Raw genomic sequence first — 15,685 nt, forward strand, 5'->3', positions numbered from 1 at the left:
CGGTTAAAATAGGGTATAATACGTGTTTAGTTGAATTACTTGCTTTCTTTAGTTCTGGATTCATTATTTTACTGTGGGATTCTTTACTTGAAATTTACTATCCTTGAAATATCTTGCTGTTGAGTTTGATATTGAGGTTGTGGTTTCTATTGAGGCAAAGTATAAGTTGTGAAATATCATTTATTGATTTACTCTCCGGTTGCTATTATTGTGACTTTGTGTACATTGTGGTTGAGTCGTGGGCTCCTTATTGTGAACTTTTGTTATTGTTGGCTTTTTCTGGCAAGTGTGATATTAGGCACTTGGGGTTTGCACGAGGTTTTTGCCGTGCTGTTGTTACTATTGATACGCATGCAGTGGTATAAGATCTGAGTATTGGAAAGCATGTGGTGAGATAAGGTGGGGTTGATCCCCATGGCTAGTAGGGGAACTACTAGAAGCCATGAGGTGTGATAAGGTAGGCTAAAACGCGAGGTGCTATTTCAGAAAAATGGTTTTCAAAACTAAATGTAAAGGCTCCTGCGGTGATATAAGGAAAAGACTGTGAGTTACTTTTATTATTTGGGACTACGAGGCGGTACCTCGGTAGTGGCCCTTGATGATCTTTAGTTATTTGTTGTATTTGCCTTTGTTGTTTGTTTCCTTAATGTGTAAATCCTTGTTTCCTTCCGTGTTATATTAACTGTCTTGATTTTGGGTTGTAAACTTTCCGTAAATTCCTTATTTGATCCATTTCCTTTGTTATTATCTAAATATCTTTTGTCTTGTTTCTTATTATCTCCAATAGGGCCTTGACCTAATCTCATTACTACTCGACCGGGGTTAGGCTTGACACTTACTGGGTACCGTTGTGGTGTACTCATACTACGCTTCTGCACATGTGTTTGTGCAGACCCGGGTACATTTTATCAGTCCTGGCACCAGTGCATTGAGTTGTATTTGGAAACTTCAAGGTACACATGCTCGCATTCGTAGGCCTTGGAGTCCCCTTCTATCCTGTTCTTCCTTATTTTATATCACTTTTATAGACAATGATGTATAGGATTGTTCACCACTATACTTAGAGCTTGTGACTTATATCTCACCAGGTTTTGGGAGGTGTATTGAATTTACAGATTTTATTTATGAAATTGTTGGAGTTTTGAAATTCTAAGCTTTTATTTAATGTTTCTGCATGTTGTTAGGCTTAACTAGTCTTATAGACTAGGTGCCATCACAACATCCTACGGAGGAAATTTGGGGTCGCTACAAGCTGGTATTAGAGCTCTAGGTTCATAGGTGTTATGAGTCACAAGCAGGTTAAGTAGAGTTTCGCGGTTCGGTACGGAGATGTTTGTACTTATCTTCGGGAGGCTATGAAACTGTTAGGAAAAGCTTCACTTCTTTGATTTCTTATCGTGCAAAATTGTTGACTTCGGGATTCTAAACTTCTATCTTTCTATTCTCTCACATATGGTGAGGACACACACAGCCAGATCGGATGACTAGATACTCGCGCCCCCGCTAGAGCCGCGAGTGGCCGGGGCTGGGTTAGAGACCGAGGACGTCCACTAGTGCAGCCAGAGCACCTGTATAAGCTGCTACAGAGGAGCCACCAGTAGCTCCAGTTGGAGAGCAGGCACCCGAGACGCCTGTTACTACCCCAACACTCCAGGAGACCCTCGCCCAGTTTCTGAGCATGTTCGACACTTTAGCTCAGGAAGGGTTTATCCCACTTGATCCTTCCACATCTCAGGCTGAGGGATGAGCACAGACGCCCGCCGCCCATACCCAAAAGCAGCGGGTCCAGGTTGAACAGGTCCCAGAGGTCATACCAGTGCAGCAGGTCGCCCCCATTCAGCCCGAGGCTAGGGCAACAACTACTGAGTGGGAACAACTCAAGCTCGAGAGGTACAAGAAGTACCACCCTTCTGCTTTCAGCGGCCTGGCTTCAGAGAATGCCCAGGGTTTTTTTAAGGAGTGCCACCGTATCCTCTTTACTATGGGTATGGCAGAGTCTAGTGGAGTTGCTTTCACTACGTTCCAGCTTAAGGGAGCGGCTTATCAGTGGTGGTGAGCATATGAGTTGGGTAGTCTGGTTGAGGGAGCTTGTTCCCCAGAGTCTCAAAGATGCATGGCGCTCAGCGTTTGAGTAGTTGCGCTAAGGTTCTATGACCGTATCAGAGTATGCACTCCGGTTCAGTGATTTGTCCAAGCATGCACCAACCTTGGTTGCTACTATTAGAGAGCGAGTCCATCAATTTATCGAGGGGCTCAAACCTGGTATTAGATTTAGCATGGTCCGAGAGTTGGAGATGGACATTGCATACCAGCAGGTGGTGGCGATCTCTAGGAGATTTGTGGCTATATGGGCCTGGGAGAGAGAGGACAGGGAGGCTAAGAGGCCTCGAGATTCTGGTACATATAGTGATGCCCGTGCCCCAATTGCAAATCGTCATGGTAGGGGCTATGTGAGCCGCCCTGTTCATTCAGCATTTCCAGCTTCCAGCGGTATTCCGGACACTCCTAGGCCCTCGGCTCCCTATTATGCACCGCCATTATCTAATGCACCTCCTGCATGGGGTGCTTTCAGTGGTCAGTCCAACCGATCAGGCTCGAGCTAGCCACAACAGCCATGTCCTCCGAGAGCTTGTTTTGAGTATGGTGACACTCGTCAGATGGTGAGTAACTGCCCCAGACTCAGGAGGGGTGCACCTCCATAGACTACTTAAGCTCCGCGTGTTCCATCAGGTCCTCATGCTATGGTTACCGCTCCAGTTACCACTCCATCTGCACAGCTAGCCAGATGTAGGGGTCGAGCAGGTAGAGGTCGCCCTAGAGGGGGAGGCCAGGACATATATTATGCTCTTCCTGCTAGGACAGAGGCAGCTGCATCTGACTCAGTCATGATAGGTATTATCTCGCTCTGTCATAGAGATGCATCAGTCTTATTTGATCCACGCTCCACTTATTCTTATGTGTCGTATTATTTTTCTCCATATTTGGGTCTATCCCGTGATTCTTTGAGTTCTCTTGTATATGTGTCCACACATGTGGGAGATTCTATTATTGTTGTTCATGTGTATCGATCGTGTTTAGTTGTTCTTGGTGGTTTTGAGACCATAGTCGATCTATTATTGCTTAGTATGGTAGATTGATACTATTTTGGGCATGGACTGGTTGTTGCCCTATCATGTTATTCTTGATTGTCACGCCAAGACCGTGACGCTGGCTATGCTAGGATTACCACGGTTAGAGTGGAGAGGTGATTTAGATTATGTTCCTAGCAGGGTTATCTCATTTCTAAAGGCTCAGCATATGGTTGAGAAAGGGTGTAATGCTTATCTTGCTTTCGTGAGGAATGTCAGTGTTGATACTCTTACCGTGAAGTCAATTTCGGTAGTGAGGGATTATCCAAATGTATTTCCGGTGGATCTTCCGGGCATACCACCCGACAGGGATATTGATTTTGGCATTGATTTGTTACCGGGCACTTAGCCCATTATTATTCCACCCTATCATATGGCACCAGCAATTGTAAGATTTTCTTGATAAGGGCTTCATTCGGCCTAGTGTGTCGCCTTGGGGTGCTCCAGTCTTATTTGTAAAGAAGAAGGATGGTTCTATGCGTATGTGTATTGATTATCGCCAGTTGAACAAGGTTACAGTGAAGAACATGTATCCATTGCCACGTATTGATGACCTATTTGATAAGCTAAAGGGTGCCAGAGTGTTCTCTAAGATTGACATGCATTTGGGCTATCATCAATTGAAGATTCGGGAGCCAGATATCCCGAAGACTACCTTCAGGACTCGATATGGTCATTACGAGTTCCTTGTGATGTCATTTGGGCTGACCAATGCCCCAGCAACATTCATACACTTGATGAACAGTGTATTTCAGCCCTATCTTGACTCTTTCATCATTGTGTTTATTGACGACATTCTAGTGTACTCCCGAAGCCGGAAGAATCATGAGCATCACTTGAGGACCGTGCTTCAGACCATGAGAGAAAAAAAGTTATATGCAAAATTTTTAAAGTATGAATTTTGGCTTGATTCGGTAGCATTTTTGGGCCATGTAGTGTTGAGTAAAGGGATCAAAGTACATCCGAAGAAGATTGAAGCAGTGCAGAGTTGGCCCAAACCGTCTTCAGCTACAGAGATCCGGAGTTTTCTTAGTTTTGTGGGGTATTACCATCGATTTGTAGAGAGCTTCTCGTCTACAGCAGCACCTATGACCAAACTGACCCAGAAGGGTGCTCCATTTAGGTGGACTAAGGAGTGTAAGGAGAGCTTTCAAAAGCTCAAGACAGCTTTGGCTACAGCCCTAGTGTTGGTGTTGCCTTCGGGTTCGGGGTCTTATATTGTGTACTGTGATACGTCGCGTATTGGTCTCGGTGCGGTGTTGATGCAGGACGGTAGGGTGATTGCCTACGCGTCTAGACAACCTCGAGTTAGTAGCTATTGTTAATGCCTTGAAGATCTGGCGACACTATTTGTACGGTGTCCGAGTCTACAACATCTGTTCAAACTGAATGATCTTAACTTGAGGTAGCGGAGGTGGTTAGAGTTGCTTAAGGACTATGATATCACCATTCAATATCATCCCGGGAAGGTCAATGTGGTGGCATATCCCTTGAGTCGCAAAGAAGAGAGCTTGGGCAGTTTAGCATATCTACCGGTAGTAGAGAGTCCATTAGCCTTGGATGTTCAGGCCTTGGCCAACTAGTTTGTTAGATTGGATGTTTCTGAGCCGAGCCAAGTTTTGGCTTATGTGGTTTCTCGGTCTTCTCTTTATGATCGTATCAGAGAGAGTCAATATGACCACCCCATCTACTTGTCCTTAAGGACACGGCTCAGCACGGTGATGCCAAGGAGGTCACTATTGGAGATAATGGTGTATTACGGATGCAGGGCAGGCTATGTGTGCCTAATATAGATGGTTTGCATGAGTTGATTCTCCAGGAGACTCACAGTTCGCGGTACTCCATTCATCCAGGTGGCGCAAAGATGTATCAGGACTTGAGGCAACATTATTGGTGGAGGAGAAGGTACAAGGACATAGTGGAGTATGTTGCTCAGGGCCTAAACGGTCATCATGTGAAGTATGAGCATCAGCGGCCAGGTGGATTGCTTCAGAAACTAGAGATTCCAGAGTGGAAATGGGAGCGGATTACTATGGATTTTGTTGTTGGACTCCCACGGACTTAGAGGAAGTTCAATGCAGTTTGGGTGATCGTGGATAGGTTGACCAAGTCGGCTCATTTCATTCCCGTGGTGACTACTTATTTTTCTGAGCAGCTGGCTCGAGTTTATATTCGCGAGATTGTCAGGCTTAATGGTGTGTCAGTATCCTTCATCTCTAACCATGGTACACAGTTTACAACGCGGTTCTGGAGAGCCATACAACATGAGTTAGGTACTCGGGTTGAGTTGAGCACAACATTTCACCCTCAGACGGACGGGTAGTCTGAGCGCACTATTCAGATATTGGAGGATATGCTTTGTGCATGCGTGATAGAGTTTGGGGGTTCTTCGAATCAGTTCTTTCCACTTGCGGAGTTTGCCTACAAAAATAGCTACCAATCGAGCATTCAGATGGCCCCGTACGAGGCTTTGTATTGTAGACGGTGTCGGTCTCCGGTAGGTTGGTTTGAGCCGGGCGAGGCTAGGCTATTGGGTACATACTTGGTTTAGGATGCTATGGAAAAGGTTAAATTGATTCAGGATCGACTTCGTACAACCCAATCTAGACAAAAAACTTATACGGATCGGAAGGTTCGCGACATTGCATTCATGGTTGGGAAATGGGTCTTGCTCTGGGTTTCGCACATGAAGGGTGTTATGAGGTTCAGGAAGAGGGGCAAGTTGAGCCCTAGGTATAACAGACCTTTTGAGATTCTTGAGAGGGTTGGAGAGGTAGCTTACAGACTTGCACTACCACCCAGTCTAGCTGCAGTTCATCTAGTATTCCATATTTCTATGCTCCGAAAGTATCACGGCGATCTATCTCGTGTGTTGGATTTCAGCTCAGTCCAGTTGGACAAGGATTTATCTTATATTAAGGAATCGGTGGCCATTTTGGATAGGCAGGTTCTAAAGTTGAGGTCAAAGAATATTGCTTCAGTGAAAGTTCAGTGGAGGGGTCAGTCAGTCGAGGAGACGACTTGGGAAACTGAGCATGATATGCGTACCCGTTATCCTCATCTTTTCACCACTTCAGGTATGTCTCTATACTCGTTTGAGGATGAACATTTATTTTAAGAGGGGGAGGATGTAACGACCCGATCGGTGTTTTGACTATTTTATCCCTGATCCCTTAATTTATGCTTCCTCTATCTTATATTGTGGTTACGTCGCCAGGGTGTTTAGTTTTGGTTTCTGGTGAGTTTGGGAGTGAAATGGAATACATAGTCCCTAAGTTGGAAGGTTAAGTCATATGAGTTAACCATAGTTTGACTTGTGTGAAGACGACTCTGGAATAGAGTTTTGATGATTCTGATAGTTCTCTATGATGATTTTGGTCTTAGGAGCATGTCCTGATATTGATTTGGAGGTCCGTATGTCGTCTCGACGTGATTTGGCGAAAGTTGGAAATTTGAGGAATTTGGGATGTTTGATAGGGAGTGGATTTTATTGATATCGGGGTCGAATCCCGATTCCAAAAGTTAGAATAGGCCCGTAATGTCAATTATGACTTGTGTGTAAAATTCGAGGTCAATCGGAGTCGTCTTGGTATGAATCGGCGTTGGTTTGGAATTTAGAAGTTCATAGTTTCTTAGGCTTGAATAGATGTGTGATTCGTGATTCTAGCATTGTTTGATGTCATCTTAGGCCTTGAGTGGATCCATTATGTCTTTTGAAACTTGTTGGTATATTCAGCCGGGGTCTCGTGGGCCCCGGGTGTGAATCAGATTGAAGTCAGATCAATTTGGACTTGCTGAGTTTTTGGGTGAAGGTTGGCAGTTCTAGTTTCTTTTCACCTGCGGAGGGATTGGCCGCAGGTGCGGGCTCACAAAAGCGATCACTTGGTCGCAGATGCTGATTTGGGCATGCCCAGCTAGGGGCGCAGAAGCGAAATATGTTTCGCAAAAGCGACATCGTTTTTGCGATAGGAAGGATCGCAAGGGCGACAGTAGTCGTAGGTGCGTCCCTTTGCTCGCAGAAACGGGGAGTGAGGAATAAGTTATGACCGCACTTGCGATGGAATTTCTGCAAGTGCAGAGGTGCAGGTGCAGCAGTAAGGCCCGCAGATGAGGATTCACTGGGCAAAAAAGGGAATTTTCTAGGGTTAGTCTGCATATTTTATTTTGGGATTTTGGGAGCTCGGTTTGAGGCAAAATTTCGAGGGTTTTTCAGATAAATTGTTGGGGTAAGAGTTCTTGACTCGATTTTGGTTAAATTCTTGACTCGATATTGGGGCAATTTTTCAATTCTTTGCTAAGATCATAATTGCATTATTTAAATTAGTTTCCTATAGTTATATTTTGTAGTATGAAATTGTTTTGGCTAGATTCAAGCCGTTAGGAATTGAAAAATTGAGTGAAAGGCCTTCTAGTTGATTGATTTAGCATGTTTTGAGGTAAGTGAATTGTCTAACCTTGTGTGGGGAAAATTCTCCTTAGGATTTGGTATTGTTATGATAATTGTGATATGTGAAGGCCGTGTACGCAAGGTGATGAGTGCATACACGGGCTAAATGTTGAAATTTCGGTTTTAGCTACGTAGTTTACTTTTCATGCTTTAATTGAGTTACTTTAACATGTTATAGTCACTATGTTTAGCCAAATTTCACATGTCTACTTGTCTTATCTCTTATTTGCAACTTCTCCTACATATTTAGTTGAATTACTTCCTTTCTTTAATTCTGTATTCATTATTTAACTGTGGGATTCTTTACTTGAAATTTGCTATCTTTGAAATATCTTGCTGTTGAGTTTGGTATTGAGTTGCAAAGGTCGTGGTTTCTATTGAGGCAAAGTGTACGTTGTGAAATATCAGTTATTGAATTACTCTCCGGTTTTTATTGTTGAGACTTTGTGTACATTGTGGTTGAGCCGTGAGCTCCTTCTTGTGAAATTTTATTATTGTTGGCTTTTTCTGGAAAGTGTGATATTGGGCACTTGAGGTTTGCACGAGGTTACTGTCGTGTTGTTGTTACTATTGATATGCATGCGATGGTATAAGGTCTGGTGTTCAAACGCATGCTGTGAGATAAGGTGAGCTTGATATTCGTGGCTAGTAAGGGAATTACTAGAAGCCATGCGGTGTGATAAGGTGGACTAAAAATGCGGGGTGCTATTTCAGAAAAATAATTTTAAAAACCAAATGTAAAGGCTCATGCGGTGATATCAGGAAAAGTCTATGAGTTACTTTTATGATTTAAGACTACAAGACGGTACCTCGGTAATTGGCCATTGATGATCTTTCTTTATTTGTTATATTTTCCTTGGTTGTTTGTTTCCTTAACATGTAAATCCTTGTTTCCTTTCATGTTATATTAACTGTCTTGATTCTGTGTTGTTAACTTTCCGTAAATTCCTTATTTGTTTCATTTCCTTTGTCATTATCATTATATCTTTCATCTTGTTTCTTATTATCTCCAGTAGGGTCTTGACCTGACCTCGTCACTACTCTACCGAGGTTAAGCTTGACACTTACTGGGTACCGTTGTGGTGTATTCATACTACGCTTCTCCACATGTTTTTGTGCAGATCCAGGTTTATCTTATTAGTCCCGACACTAGTACGCTGAGTTCCATTTGGAGACTTCAAGGTACACCTGCCCGCGTCCGCATGCCTCGGAGTCCTCTTCTATCCTGTTCTTCCTTATTTTATTTCACTTTTATAGACAATGATGTATAGGATTGTTCAGCACTGCACTTAGAGCTTGTGATTTATATCTCACCAGGTTTTGGGAGGTGTACCTATTGAGTTTACATATTTTATTTATGAAATTGTTGGAGTTTTGAAATTCTAAGCTTTTATTTAATGTTTCCGCATATTGTTAGGCTTAACTAATCTTAGAGACTAGGTGCCGTCACGACATTCAACAGAGGAAATTTGGGGTCGTGACACACTCAACAACCTGAGTGTGATTAAAATAAATCTTGAGGTAATGATATAAATAAACCACTCAATGACATGTAAATAACCGAAAATATGTTACGAGCCTATATGAGTTCTAAAAGATTACATATAAACCTTTAGGATGCACCTCAACTATTCAAACATCCCAAAACCAGTCGAAAAACAAGCACTACAAAAAAATTAAAATTAACTACGAACTTAGTTGGTAATATGTCGCTAACCACTCGTAGCTAACATAATTTCTTATAATCTATCGTTAATTCGTCACTAAATAGAATTAGTGACGGATTTTTCTTTATAGCTACATAATTTGTTCGTCGCAAATTCCTATTTTGTTCGTACTGAAGCAATCCAAAATACAGTCTAATAGTCATAATATAAATAAAATATAAACAATAGATAATACAATGCGGATTATTAAAACAACCCCAAGGTCTAGTAGTACAAGTCATGAGCTGCTACAATCGAATAGTACATGAGTCTGAATAAGTATACCATTGTCTGGAATAAGAAACAATAATAATAAGATAGGAAGACTCTAAGGCACTGCGATCCAATCCAAGCAGCTCATCTTGAAAGTCACAACAGCTCCTAAGCACCCTCCTGAGTGCTGCTCAATCATATTTGTCTCAGAATCTACACACATATATATATATATATATACACAAAAATATAATATTACTGCAACTGGCTCATGTACTGAGTAAGAACCTTAATCGACCTCAATGAAGTAGTTGCAAAGGTTTGGTCAAAAAGTTACTCACTTTACAAACTTATGCAATTTTATACACAACGGTAATAGAGAAGACGCAGAGAGACAACATTATAAGATATACACAATAGAGCAAGTAATGTAAAAGATTCTATCGCAAATAAATAAGTCCAATGCATATAAAGAATATATTAAATCAGCATACATATATGATATGCATAAGTAACGCATTTAATAATGCATCAAGTAGTACTACTGATCACTTAAATAGAAAAAACTTCTACATTTATGCACAACTCATTAACTGGTATATAAATCACAAACTTGCATAGACACAATCCAAAGTAGCATGGATAATCATGGGACTCTAGAGAGATGGATCCAAATCCATGTGCAACAGAAACGTAAATCCATATGCACTTCAAGAGCATGTACAACATGCCTTTATCGATACCTCAAGAAGAACATGACTCCACACGCTCTAACTCAACGTCTCCCAACATTCTCAATATAAGCAATGAGAACAAGATATATATATGCTAACATGGTGTATATAAGAAAAATGTATGACCCAATAGTTCTACCATGTAAAATAGGTACATGAAATCCATAATATTAAACTAATATGTGAAGGATGCTTATAATATTATACTAGTATAAATAAGAAACTCAACTAGTGATACAACAGATAAAGCATGCAACAAGGCATGTAGCAAAGAAGGCATAAAAAGCCCTAATAAATTACCCCAAACATGGATTAACCTTTACATCCGTATATATGTTCGTCACGTCGCATACACATTATCCTCAAACACACAACACATAGTGACAATATTATTTGTAGGAAAAATTCTTCCATCAAAGTCAACAAAGATATTTACCTCTATCAGGACAAGCTTTAACCTTCAAACACTGCTTTACCTTGCTCGGAAGCCTCTAAATATCCATAATCTAATTTAAAAATGCTTAACTAGGTCAAATATAATCATACGATTCAATTCCATAAGAAAGATTTAATCTCGATCGAAGTCAACAAAAATTAACTTTGGGCCTACATGATTGAAACCCAAAATAAAGATCAAATCAAGTTGACCCATAACCTTACGAGTCTAAATCTATGCTTAAATTTCAATCTAAGGTCATTTAGGCACTCAAATCATCATTTAGGTTTTTCTAGGTTTTCTCCAAAAATATCTCTTGAGTTCACCTTTAATCATTATTTCTAAGGTATAATAGATGATAGATTCATGATATATTTATTGATTCAAGTTAGAATCACTTACCTTAATATTATAGATGTATATCTAGCTCAAAACCCATCAATCCGAGCTCCCAAGTCTCCAAAATGTGTGAGAATGAACCAAAATCACAAACCGAAACTATCTATACAAAGGAAAAAAATTACACAGCGGACAGGGGCGGCCACACCTCACCCTGCAATGCACCTGGACTAGGCGTGATCTTCAGTACGTCGTGCATGACATCACACCTGGCTTGGGTGCTATGGCAGGTGCGCTGCGGCCTACACTATTTGTCTAGGCTGCTGAAGTTTTCATTCCAACTCCTTCCCCCGCCCTATCCAAGAATCTCAAACCCCACAGAACCCCTCCATACATTCAGACTAATCCAAATACGCTATCTGAACTTATGTAAAATCTCGAAACAAGAAGCAAAATGCTATAAATTAAATCAACAACTCAAATCAACTTAAGAATCCTTAAAGTTCCAACTTTCATGCAATAACACTAAAGTGATCTCGAGCCCCTCGCGTACAATTCCAAATATATTTATAAGTCTTAACACATCATATGAACTTATTTGAAGTTTCAAAATTTGAACCAAAGTGTTATTACTAGAATCGGAAGGGTTAGGTTGCCATTTTAGCCTTTAAACCTTCTAGAGGGCCAGATAGCGCTCCAAAACCTTCGCGAACTCCTTCAAGACCCGAGCCGCCCATATAGGCAAATCATAAAATACCAAATGGGAAGTTTCAAATTAGAGAACATGGTATTAAATCTCAAAACAATCGGTTATATCGTTACACGCTGTATATATATTAGTTTTTCATTTACTTGTATAATATTGCTATGTTCGGAGCATATATTTTAATGGTAGAATGTCCGTAAGTTCCATGATTCCATGTGGGAGTTGTTGATGTATTTTGGTGTAGTTTAGCGATGTGATCACATGTTCTATTGCATTATGTATTGATCTCATATACTACTGGCCGACGAACTAATCATCCATGGTATATGTTTTATGAACTACTACGCGCATGAGTTATTGATCGGATAATATGGTACATACCGTTCGATTGATGATGGAACTCTAATTTTGGAGTGTGATGAGAAGTTTCTAGAGAAGTCATGTATCTTCGGGAAGCACAAAGTTTATGTTGATTTGTATGTGTAAGTCTGACAGTGCCAACCCTTCGGTAAGGCAAGTAAAGTCAGGCCCCAAAATTTTGAGGACCTCTTGTCGCTAATAGTGAATTTATGAATTAATTTTTCTTTACAAATTTGAACATAATATTTTAATGTCATCTCTGTGATTTGTTCTTCAATTGCGGGTAGAATGAAAAGAGGAGAAACGTGACGGGATTTTGACAGGAAAGAATTCTCATATGTTGGGTTTACTTTAAGATGAAATGTGGAATTTTGTAAGAAGACAAAAAAGTCCTTAGATTTAATGTGATGGTAGCAATAATAAGAGCATTTTGGAGATATTAAATGTGCATACAAAGCTAACCTATATACACAATGTACTAGGTTAGCAAAAAACACACACACATATATATATATATATATATATATATATAGGGGGGGGAGGGAGTTTCCTTTAAAGAAATTTCTATACAACATCTTATATGCACCGTGATTACATCACTACTAGTTGTGATTAAGGGTGAATTCCCAGGGAGATCCATACTAGGATTATCCTTAACTGGATCATTAACAAAACGTTGCCTTAAGTGTGCAAGTTAAGTGAAGTCAACAAAAAAATACAATGCAATTGCTACTGAAACTGTTAGGGAAAAAATAAATATATCCCGCCCAGGAATAATATCCACGTCAAATAATAATAATACAAAAAATTAATAATTACACCAAATCTTTTTAACGGGGTAAAATAAAATACCCGAAAGAAGCAATATAATACCACTATAATATTACAAATGTCTAGTGTCAAAAGATTATTACGACTCAAAAGAAATTACACTCTTTATTTTATATATCTCACCACAATATTAATCTACAAAATAATCTGTGAATTACTCTCACGGCTCTAATACTTCTCTCTTATTTTGGTGTGTTTTCAATGAGAAGCGAATAGTTCGTTTTATAGGCAAAATTGTCACCAACTCAACCAATCAGATTGATTCAACAATTTGCAAAGTTAAGCCGACCCAACTTGCAAATTTTTCATCAGTCCAATTTGACTTCTGCAACATTTTTTATCTTTTTCTTTATCCTTTATTATTGGGTACTACAAATCTCCTGCACATTTTAAATGGAGTTTGCAATTCTAAGATAGGAGGGGCCTAACTTTCTTTTTCTCCAATCACAATTTTCTTTATTTTTTTTCTTTTGTTTGTTTTATCTGAATTGGGCCACACAGAAACAAGAGCGCTACTTGTTTCCGGTAAAAATACTGGAATCGGCCGTTCTAAAGTTTACTACTTTCACAAAACCTAACAAAAGTTTTAGAGTGCGTTTGAGAATTTATTTCATGCAAAGATTCGCGAACAATCGACACAGAATTAGGCTGAAGAATCGAAGAGAATTTAATATTTGCACTTCATCAAGAGGCAATATATAAATAAGCCTGCGCCATTGCAATAACTCAAGCCATTTCCAATATTGCCTCACAAGTCAGTAGTGCCTTTTCTCTCTCAAAAGTTCATTGTCTTTATCTCGCTTCCCCAATTAACAACAATAACAGACATAGCATGGTCTTATAGGTGGGTCTGAGGAGGATAATGTGTACGTAGATCATGCCCTGAAGGTAGAGAAGCTAACCTTCTTTCAAGCGTTCATTGTATTTATCTCCCTTCCCCAATTCTCAGAAGAAAGAAGAAAGATAAAAAAAATTAAATTAGAAAATGCAGGTTATAATTACGTCCAGTCACAGGCTTTTCTGCCATCTTCATCAACTCAAGAGTGCTACATCGTTATCTGCACAGAAAACTGAGTTTAGAAAATATGGAGCCGGTAAGTTACTCTTTTTTATACGGGATTTAACTTATATCTATTGACAGTGCAAAGAAATGTTTACGTAATCAGTGGAGTTTACACTAACTTGGATTTCTTACAGGAAATTTATTGCAAAATTTCATAGATTGGAATTTAGATGTAAATATATTTCCCACTGCTATGGAATGGTTGACTTTTTGTGATAGAATTTCAGAAAATGTTGAGTCGAAAATGTTCTTTTTTATTTTCCTAATCCTGTATTTTTGTCTTTCATTCAACTCAGGGGTGGAGGTAGAGCATCAGCGCGAGGTTCATATGAACTCATAACTTTAGACACGAAATATAAATTTATGTGTATAAATTTATTAAAATTACAATAAATAGTAGACCTGAATTAAAAATTCAAAAATATAATGAGTTCAATGATAGGAGTACGATCAAAAAATTGGCTTGTTTTGCATTTTTTGTCTTTGCGTTAAAAGAGTACGCAAATAGTATTATGATGAAAACGTCAATCTTCTAAAACAACTTATTAGTATTTGAAGAGAGAAATATCACGCTTTACCTCGGTTATTGATTTAAATTTTAGCCTGGAACAATTACTTAGAAGTTGTCCCATTACGTTTCAGCCTAAAAGTTTTATTTTTGAAAACAAATAAAAAAGAAGTCCAGCACTAATTTGTTAACCTATCTTATTGTCTCTTATGCTATAGATCACGAATTATTGACCTATCACGGCTAGAAGTGTACAAAGAAAATGATAAACCGCACCAAATCGATAATCCGAGTCAAACCAGAAAAAAAAAATCCGTTGTCGTTTGGTTTGATTTGGTTTAGTATTGGAAAATAAAACCCGACCATAATTGGTTTGGTTTGGTTTTAACTAAAAAAAAGTCAAACCGAAACCAAACCAACCAGATAGTGTACATTTATATAATTTTTATAAATATTTTATACATATAAATATTTATTGTAATGTAATTTATAAATGTTTCTTAAACTTTTTCACAGTTTTATTTTTTAGCGTATTATTTCAAATTTAGACTTAACATTCTTGAATGGTAAATAAATTTTAAAGTGCATAAATGTAGTAACTCCAACAAAGTTCAAATCAATAATAATGCTAACAAAATAAATTCAATTCAATACTAGGAGTGACGATAGTATTGGATAATTGTTTTAGTTTTACATTGGTTTATAATAAAATGCATAACTTAGTTTATCTTTTTCTTTAGTGCTTAGTTATGTAATTAATATTAGTATTTATTAGCTATACTTAAGAAATATTTGGAGCACAAGTTACATATTTTATGCTATGAAGACTTTACCGGAAAAAAAAACCAGAAAATTCGAAAAAACCCGAGAAAAATAGAGATTGAAAAACCCGACTTTGTTGGTTTGGTTTATAAATTTAAAAACCCGATACCATTGGTTTTGTTTGATAATTGAAAAATTCGAACCAATCAGACCTATGTACACCCCTAATCACAGCATACTAGAGGAGATACAACTTAAAACCTACTGGCGAGGTCGTCTTATGGTTACCATTTGTCTGTCGTTTCAAGTTTCTAAAACAAGCAGAAACACGTTGTTGAATCAAAAGCTTGAAGTTCATCTCAATAAAATTTAAGGCAATCACATGACTCGCCAAAGCCTTTGCATCTTGTAATAGCTCAGACCTAGATACCAAACTGTTGTTTGCTCTAATT

The sequence above is a fragment of the Nicotiana tomentosiformis genome, chromosome 12 (genome assembly GCF_000390325.3).
Source record: "Nicotiana tomentosiformis chromosome 12, ASM39032v3, whole genome shotgun sequence".
Taxonomy (NCBI): domain Eukaryota; kingdom Viridiplantae; phylum Streptophyta; class Magnoliopsida; order Solanales; family Solanaceae; genus Nicotiana; species Nicotiana tomentosiformis.